At 34.4% G+C, this 9,939-nt stretch overlaps 1 pseudogene; it reads left to right on the forward strand.

Annotated features, from left to right (window-relative positions):
• The first annotated feature begins 929 nt into the window (after window positions 1-929).
• Window positions 930-3,429, forward strand: LOC107474351 (low affinity inorganic phosphate transporter 1-like; annotated as a pseudogene).
• The last annotated feature ends 6,510 nt before the right edge of the window (window positions 3,430-9,939 follow it).

A 9,939-nucleotide genomic window follows, 5' to 3' on the forward strand; every position in this document is an offset into this window, starting at 1 on the left:
TCTACTTATACTTTCTCAATAAATAGACACCATTAAACGTCACATATTTGTCAAAAGTCACAACTTTTTGTGCCTTTTCGAATAGAAAAAGTATAGGGCACTAATATACTATTTGTCAACTTATTACTATTTTAAATACATGTATAAAGAGACACATCTAGAAAATACATATATAAAGACACTTTCATTAGACACAGCCATAAAAAGATATTTTTATTAGAAATATTCACAAAGATACTTCTATTAAACACAGTCATAAATAAAAATTGACAGAAATTGACAAAAATACTGTTAGTAATATAGCAGAATTGTTTCGAATAACAAAATAGTAAAAGAAAAAGTCTAACGGGTCAGCAATTTTATTAAATTCTGGCCAGCATATAATCAACAAAAAAAATAAATAATTCCTAATCATGGAATAAAATTTCATACTATTAAAATCATCATTAATAACTAATTAATAGTTACAAATCACAAAAATTATTGATCCTAACGCTTCTCGTACTAAACTCGAAACAAAAATGTTGTTGGAGTGCAAAGGTTCATAAATATCAAATTAAATTATTTGATATTTATGAATTTTTAATTTATATTTTTATTTATCAAAAATAATCTTTAGATTGTGACGTGTATTGTTATCCATCACATATTCTTTTATTGTATTTTTTTATTATGTGAACCGCATGCCGTCAAAGTGGTTATTACAGTGAAAACTCACGTACAGTCAATTTTGTCAATTTTATGTGAAGTTGATAATTAAGAGCTGTTAGATAATTTAATTGATTTGACTAAATTTTTATCTAACGATTCTCAACTATCAACTTCACCCGAAATCTACTGTCCATAAGTTTTCACCGGTTATTATATGTCTATAGAAAACATTGTGAAAATGATGAATGGTGCAAAACAGGTATAATTAAGATCCAAAGATGGCAGGAGAATTAGGAGTGCTTAACGCACTGGATGCGGCAAAAACACAATGGTACCACTTTACTGCAATTGTTACACAGACATAACCAAAGACAAGCCAGGAGCACTCCCTCCAAACATCCAATCTGCCGTGACCGGCGTCGCACTCTGCGGCACGCTAGCCGGCCAACTATTCTTCGGTTGGTTGGGTGACAAACTGGGAAGAAAAAAGGTCTATGGCCTGACACTCATGCTCATGGTGGTTTGTTCGATTGCGTCTGGCCTTTCCTTCGGAAGCAGTCCTAACGGTGTCATGGCAACACTTTGTTTCTTCAGATTCTGGCTTGGTTTCGGTATTGGCGGCGATTATCCTCTCTCCGCCACAATCATGTCCGAATATGCTAACAAGAAGACAAGAGGAGCCTTCATCGCCGCGGTTTTCGCTATGCAAGGATTCGGAATCTTGGCGGGTGGAATTGTTGCCCTAATCGTTTCCACTTCATTTGATCACAAATATAAGGTTCCTAGCTATGAAGAAAATCGCGAAGCGTCTTTGGTGCTACCTGTATTTGACTATGTTTGGCGGATTATTTTGATGTTTGGTGCAGTTCCGGCCGCGCTTACATACTACTGGCGTATGAAGATGCCGGAAACTGCTCGTTACACGGCGCTTGTTGCGAAAAATGCTACGAAAGCCGCCGTGGACATGTCTAAGGTGTTGAATGTTGAGCTTGAATCTGAGGAGGAGAAGGTGCAGAAACTAGCAAATGCTGAGAACAACCGGTTTGGCTTGTTTAGCACCGAGTTCGCCAAGTGCCATGGCCTCCATTTGGTTGGAACAACCACCACTTGGTTCCTTCTAGACATTGCATTTTATAGCCAGAATCTTTTCCAGAAGGATATTTTTAGTGCTATTGGATGGATCCCACCTGCACAGGAGATGAATGCAATCCATGAGGTCTATAGAATTGCAAAAGCTCAAACTCTTATAGCACTCTGCAGTACTGTGCCAGGTAATCTTATGAAAAAGAAAAAAAAAGACAGCTACTCTAATTAAAAATATTAAAAATATGTTTTAAAATGATCTTTTTTTAAAAAATATAACTTAATTGTTTAATCATATTTTAAATATTTTAAATAAAAATAATATTTTTATGTTATAAAAATTAAGTCCTATAATTTATTATTTAATGATCAAAATAAAATACCTTAAACAAATAAAAAAAAGTTAAAACTACAATAATTTTACTAATATATTTTGTCGGTAATTATGTAGTATCATAAAATAAAGAGTAAATCTTATATGGATATTTTTATTTTTAATATTAAAATTGATTGATAAGAAGTAAAAGAAGATATTTTTTTATATAATATAAAACTAGTATTAAGGAAATGTATTAAAAATTATGGAAACATGATTTATCCGCAAAATAAAAGATTATTTGAAGTTGCTTGTAGACTAAAATATACTAATAAATAGCCAATTTTTTATCTGTTTTTTAAATTTTTTCTTTGAAAAAATCGGCAATTTCCACTAAAATAAATTGAAAGATGAAACTTAATTAAAAGTTAATATAATTGCTTGATATCAAATTTCAATGCAAATGTATATGTCATAGCATCGCTCTCATATAAAACTCATTTTTTTATCATTAGGAATAGTTGTCATGACCACTATAAAAATCACCTAGATGGATTTTTTCTAATTTTTTTAACATTCGAAAAAATAAAATATGATTTCTTATCATTAATTTTATAAGTAGGACCAAAATTAAATGAAAGAAAATAATAAAAAATACGAGACCACAATTCACAACATCTAATTTTTTTTTACTAAAAAATATCTACTTCCAAAAACCACAGATATAAGACATTTTATTTTAAATCTTCGTCCTCATGACCATATCATTAAAAGTTTTAAGATTATTCATTACTTCAATAACTAACAATTATTAACGCCTGAAGTAAATATTCCTATTTTTATCCATAATAGGTTACTGGTTCACCGTCGCATTCATCGATTACATGGGTCGTTTCGCAATCCAATTGATGGGTTTCTTCTTCATGACTGTGTTCATGTTTGCTTTGGCTATACCATATGATCACTGGAAAAAAGATAACAAAATTGGTTTTGTTGTGATGTACTCATTCACTTTCTTCTTCTCCAATTTCGGTCCAAACGCAACCACATTCGTCGTGCCGGCCGAGATCTTCCCAGCAAGGTTAAGGTCAACATGTCATGGAATCTCAGCTGCTGCTGGAAAAGCAGGAGCAATTGTTGGTGCATTTGGGTTCTTATATGCTGCACAAAGCAAGAACAAAGCGGATGTTGATCCAGGGTATCGTACTGGTATTGGGATCAAGAACTCTCTGATAATGCTTGGTGTGATCAACTTCTTAGGATTGTTGTTCACCTTCCTTGTTCCTGAATCGAAAGGGAAATCATTGGAGGAATTGAGTGGGGAGAATGAAGAAGACGATACTACCAAAGGAGACTCTGGTAGGACAATTCCAGTTTAATTGATGAAGGCTTTATTAAAGGAAGTCATTCTAATTTATTGTGTCATTTGAGTATTTCAATAGTGTCTTTATTCTTCTTGTTTGTTGTGATGTTTGGTTTTCAATTTCGCTGTGGTTTGTTGAAAATGCGCGCATAAAATACGTTTGTGTACATTTTATAGTGGTTATTATAGGTAAATTCTATTCAATTCTCTTTAAGGTAATGTTTGTTTTTAGATGTTAAAATTGAGATGAAGAATTGAGATTTCGTATTGTATTTGATAGTAAGAGATTAAACTAAAATTTTAGTTTAAAAATACAAAATTTCAGTCCTTTCAATATCTCTAAAAACTGAAAACACAGGGATTGAAATTTTGACGACGAAGACGAAAATTTTAATAACAATTTTTTTAGAAATATCCTAATTTAACTTTTCAAATTTTAAATCTATCTTTCAATCTTCATATTTATCTCAAATTAAACATACTACAACATTTTTTGCCTAAATAACCCTTATTCAAAATAACATTTAACAAAAATCATCTTAGATAAACAAAGACAATATTTTTAATGAGTTGCCTTTGAGTAAAGCAACTGACAAAGATAACAAAATTTTTTGCCACCTATAAAAAAATTTGTTTTTGATATCTGTTTTGTCGATTTTAAGCAAATCGATGGTAGTTCGATATCTAGTGGTCTGGGAGCGAAACCTACTCCTCTTTGCAGGTACCAGTTTTCTAAAAGTGCATCAAAGTGTCTTCGATTAGACGGGTATCGATATGTAAGATAAATTAAAATTTGTAAAATAATAAAAAAAATGAAGAAACAAGGTTTTCGAAAAGAAAATGTACTGAAATTGAAAAGATTGCGTTGAAATTTAAAGAAAGTAATAAAGTACTTTCGACTGGGTTGACAAAAGAGTGCAAATTATTGACTAGGAATTTTTTGAGATATTTTTAAGGTTTAAAAACAAACAAATAAACAACTAAGAATCAAAGTAGTGAATAATGACAATAGGTGTTATGTATTTAAATTAAAAGGCCTTGGCTGAGAGAGGATTAGTTAGAGTTTCTATCCTTATTGGCTTTCCCAAGTGCAAGAGTAAAGGTTGTTGCTTCTATTTGGTTATCCTTTAATTAATAAAGGAAAGTCAAGTAGGTAGCCAACTTCGATTCACAAGTCCTAATCACTTCCCAAGAAAGGATTAGAGTTAGTGATAATCCAATTGGCAGCAATTGCCAATTACCTATCAGCACTTGAGTATTGCAACTCAAGGAGTTCCAATTAATCAACTCCCAAACTAAGTTGAGAGTTTTAATTCGTAACATAAATGCCATTTTCATATAACATGGAATAAGAGGAAATAAGAGACATGATAAATAAGATAAATTAACTAAAAAATTTTTTAAAACTGATAATTAATCGAATGAATTCGGACAAGAAATGGAATTAAAACTGAAATTTGCTCATTATATTAATAAATATAAAATTAAGAAAATCATAGCATGAATCCCAACAATTAAATGAAAAAAAAACACAAGAGTAAGGTAAAAAAAAGGCAAACTATAATGACAAAGACTTCCACTGAAGATAGTAGCAACTCTCTCTCAAGATCCAATCCGAGCAAAACTAAGAAAAAGTATGAAAAACTAAAAACCCTATGAGAGCAAGTGTTTTTCTCTAGAATTCTCTAAACTAAAACTAAAACTAAGTGAGAATGAAAAGTGTCCAAGTCTCCGCTACATCCCTGCCTCTAATATGGACTTTCGGGCCTGAATCTAGGTCAAAAAGAGGCCCAGAAATTACCCCTGGCGAATTTTGATATACAGCACTGATGAGCGAATATTTTATACGCTTTTTGGGGGTAATTTCATGTAGATTTTAGTATGTTTTAATTAGTTTTTAGTAGAATAGCATTAGTTTTTAGGTAAAAATCATATTTCTGGACTTTACTATGAGTTTGTGTGTTTTTCTGTGATTTCAGGTATTTTCTGACTGAAATTGAGGGAGCTGAGCAAAAATCTGATTTAGGCTGAAAGAGGACTGCTGATGCTGTTGGATCCTGACCTCCCTGCACTTGGAATGGATTTTCTGGAGTTACAGAAGTCCAATTGACGCGCCCTCAATTGGGTTAGAAAGTAGACATCTAGGGCTTTCCAGCAATATATAATAGTCCATACTTTGCGCAAAGATAGATGACGTAAACTGGCGTTTAACGCCAGTTCCATGCTGCAGTCTGGCGTCCAGCGCCAGAAACAGGTTACAAGTTGGAGTTCAACGCGCCCAAAACACGTTACAACCTGGCGTTCAACTCCAGAAACAGCCCAAGCACATGAGAGGCTTAAGTCTCAGCCCCAGCACACACCAAGTGGGCCCCAGAAGTGGATTTCTGCACCAATTATCTTAGTTTACTCATTTTCTGTAAACCTAGGTTACAAGTTTAGTATTTAAACAACTTTTAGAGACTTATTTTGTATCTCATGACATTTTTCAGATCTGAACTACATACTCTTTGACGGCATGAGTCTCTAAACTCCATTGTTGGGGGTGAGAAGCTCTGCAGCGTCTCGATGAATTAATGCAATTATTTTTATTTTTCATTCAAACACGCTTGTTCTTATCTAAGATGTTCATTCACGCTTAAACATGAAGAAGGTGATGATCCATGACACTCATCACCTTCCTCAATCCATGAATGTGTGCCTGACAACCACATCCGTTCTACATCAGATTGAATGAGTATCTCTTAGATTCCTTAATCAAAATCTTCGTGGTATAAGCTGGAATTGATGGCGGCATTCATCAGAATTCGAAAAGTCTAAACCTTGTCTGTGGTATTCCGAGTAGGATTCTGGGATTGGATGACTGTGACGAGCTTCAAACTCGCGAGTGTTGGGCGTGATGACAAACGCAAAAGAATCAATGGATTCTATTCTGACATGATCGAGAACCAACAGCTGATTAGCCATGCTGTGACAGAGCATTTGGACCGTTTTCACTGAGAGGATGGGAAGTAGCCATTGACAACGGTGGCACCCTACATATAGCTTGCCATGGAAGGAGCCTTGCATGTGGAAAAAGGATTTCAAGGAAGAGTTGAAATTCAGAGGACAAAACATCTCCAAAACTCCAACATATTCTCCATAATTAAAGTAACAATTATTTATTTCACGCTCTTTTATTTTTCTAATAATTCCTACTGATAATTTTAATTGATATCCTGACTAAGAATAATAAAATAAACATAGATTGCTTCAAACCAATAATCTCCGTGGATCGACCCTTACTCACGTAAGGTATTACTTGGACGACCTAGTGCACTTGCTGGTTAGTTGTGCGGATTGCAAAAGTGTGATTGCAATTTCGTGCACCAAGTTTTTGGCACCGTTGCCGGGGATTGTTTGAGTTTGAACAACTAAAGGTTTATTTTATTTCTTAGATTAGGAAGATTTTGGCAATTGGGTCAAAGTCTTTTATTTTCTTTTCAAAAAAAATTAAATTATTTTTCTTTATTAATTTTTAATTTTTCTTTGAGTCTAGTGTCTTGTTATAAGTTTGGTGTTAATTGCATATTTTATATTTTCCTTCAAAATTTTCGTATAAGTGTTCTTTGTTCTTCCTTGATCTTCAAGTTGTTCTTGTTTATTTTTCCTGTTTGATCTTTAATTTTTCTTGTTCTGTGTTTTTTTCTTGATTCACTTGTGTTCTTTTTAAAGCATTAATCTTCCAAAAGGAATATACCTATTCAGAACAAGTGTTACATTTACTGCCCAATTGGCTAAAGCGTTGGTCTATGTTCTTGGTAATTGGGTATCTTTTTTTTTTTAAAAAAATCTTTTTCAAAAATAAAATTTCTTGATTTAATCCTGTGCCAAACTTTAAGTTTGGTATTTTCTTGTTAATCTTTTCATAATTTTCGAAAATTTTATTAAAGTCTTCTAAAAATTTTAAGTTTGGTGTTCTTTCTTTTGTTCTTGGTGTTCTTGTGAATCTTCAAGGTGTTCTTGAGTCTTTCTTGTGTTTTGATCTTAAAATTTTTAAATTTGGTGTTCCTTGGTGTTTTCCCTCCAAAATTTTTGAAAATAAGGAGCATTAGATCTAAAAATTTTAAGTCTTGTGTCTTTTATGTGTTTTTCTCTTTCATCATAAAATTCAAAATTAAAAAAAAATATATCTGTTCTAACTAATTTTAAGCTACTTTTTCAAAATTTTATAAATTTTAATTTTTAATTTTCTTTCTTTATTTATTTTATTTTTATTTCGGTTTTTGTTTTATTTTATTATTTCGAAAATTATTTTTATAATAAAATAGACAATATCAACATCCATACTATCTCCCTTGCTCCATCATGGAACTAAGTGGAAATGAACAGTCCACGAGGACTCTGGGGTCATATGCTAACCCCACTACTGCTTCATATGGGAGTAGTATCTGTATACCCTCCATTGGAGTTAGTAGCTTTGAGTTGAATCCTCAGCTCATTATCATGGTGCAGCAAAGCTGCCAGTATTCCGGTCTTCCACATGAAGAACCTACAGAGTTTCTGGCACAATTTTTACAAATTGCTGACATAGTACATGATAAAGAAGTAGATCAGGATGTCTACAGATTATTACTATTTTCATTTGCTGTAAAAGATCAAGCTAAGAGGTGGTTAAATAACCAACCTAAGAACAGCATAAGGACATCGAAACAGCTGTCAGAAAATTTCCTGAATCACTATTTTCCTCCAAAACGGATGACACAGCTAAGGCTGAGCATCCAAGGCTTCAAACAAGGAGACAATGAATCTCTTTATGATGCTTGGGAGAGATACAGAGAGATGCTGAGAAAATGCCCCTCTGAAATGTTTTTAGAGTGGGTGCAATTAGACATCTTCTACTATGGGCTTACAGAAAAAGCTCAGATTTCTCTAGACCACTCAGCCGGTGGATCTATACATATGAGAAAAACAATTGAAGAAGCTCAAGAGCTTATTGATACAGTTGCCAGAAATCAGCATCTGTACCTAAGCAGTGAATCTTCCATGAAAGAAGAAGGTAAAACAGTAACTGCTGAACTCAGTCTTGTAGATCAGGCTAATGAATTCAATCAGCAGCTGGATTTTCTAACTCAGCAGCTAGCCGAATTCAAGGGAATACTACAAGAGACAAGAATGGCTAACAGGAATATGGAAATACAGTTAAAAAAATAGAAAAGCAACTGTCAAAACAAATAACAGAAGAATGCCAAGCAATTCAATTAAGAAGTGGGAAAACATTAAATACCTCACTTCAAAGTAGCAGGAAGCCAAGAAATGAACAAATGGCTACTCAAAATCCCTCTGAGGACAATCAGAGCCCAGAGAGGAATAATGCCGGCACTGAACGCCCAAACCATGCTCATTCCTGGCATTCAACGCCAGAAACAAGCAAGGATTTGGCGTTGAACGCCCAAAGGGAGCACAATTTTGGCATTCAGATGCCAGAAACAGATAAGGAGCTGGTGTCTAACGCCACTCCAGCTTCCAACCCTGGCATTCAAATGTCAGTGGGGGATCAGACACATACAAGTGCTGATAACAACCCTTCTAAAAAGGCTTCCCAATCCACATCTGTAGGCAATAAACCTGCAGCAACTAAGGTTGAGGAATATAAAGCCAAAATGCCTTATCCTCAAAAACTCCACCAAGCAAAACAGGATAAGCAATTTGCCCGCTTTGCAGACTACCTCAGGACTCTTGAAATAAAGATTCCGTTTGCAGAGGCACTTGAGCAAATACCCTCTTATGCTAAGTTCATGAAAGAGATCTTAAGTCATAAGAAGGATTGGAGGGAAACTGAAAAAGTTTACCTCACTGAAGAATGCAGTGCAGTCATTCTGAAAAGCTTACCTGAGAAGCTTAAAGATCCTGGGAGCTTTATGATACCATGCACATTAGAGGGTAATTGTACCAAGCAAGCTCTATGTGATCTTAGGGCAAGTATCAACCTAATACCTGCATCTATTATCACAAAGCTTGGTTTGACTTAAGAAGTCAAACCAACTCGGATATGTCTTCAACTTGCTGATGGCTCCATTAAATACCCATCAGGCGTGATTGAAGATATGATTGTCAAGGTTGGGCCATTTTCCTTTCCCACTGACTTTGTGGTTCTGGAAATGGAAGAGCACAAGAGTGCAACTCTCATTCTAGGAAGACCTTTCCTAGCAACTGGCCGAACCCTCATTGATGTTCAAAAAGGGAAAGTAACCCTGAGAGTCAATGAGGATGAGTTCAAGTTGAATGTTGTCAAAGCCATGCAGCATCCAGACACCTAAAATGACTGCATGAGCGTTGATATTATTGACTCTCTGGTAAAAGAAGTCAATATGGCTGAGAGTCTCGAATCAGAGCTAGAGGATATCTTTAAAGATGTTCAGCCTGATCTGGAGGAACCAGAGAAAATAATAGAACCTCTGAAAATCCCTCAGGAAGAGGAGAAACCTCCCAAACCCAAGCTCAAACCATTACCACCATCCCTGAAATATGCATTTCTGGGAGAAGGTGA

This window comes from Arachis duranensis, chromosome 2 (genome assembly GCF_000817695.3).
Source record: "Arachis duranensis cultivar V14167 chromosome 2, aradu.V14167.gnm2.J7QH, whole genome shotgun sequence".
NCBI lineage: Eukaryota > Viridiplantae > Streptophyta > Magnoliopsida > Fabales > Fabaceae > Arachis > Arachis duranensis.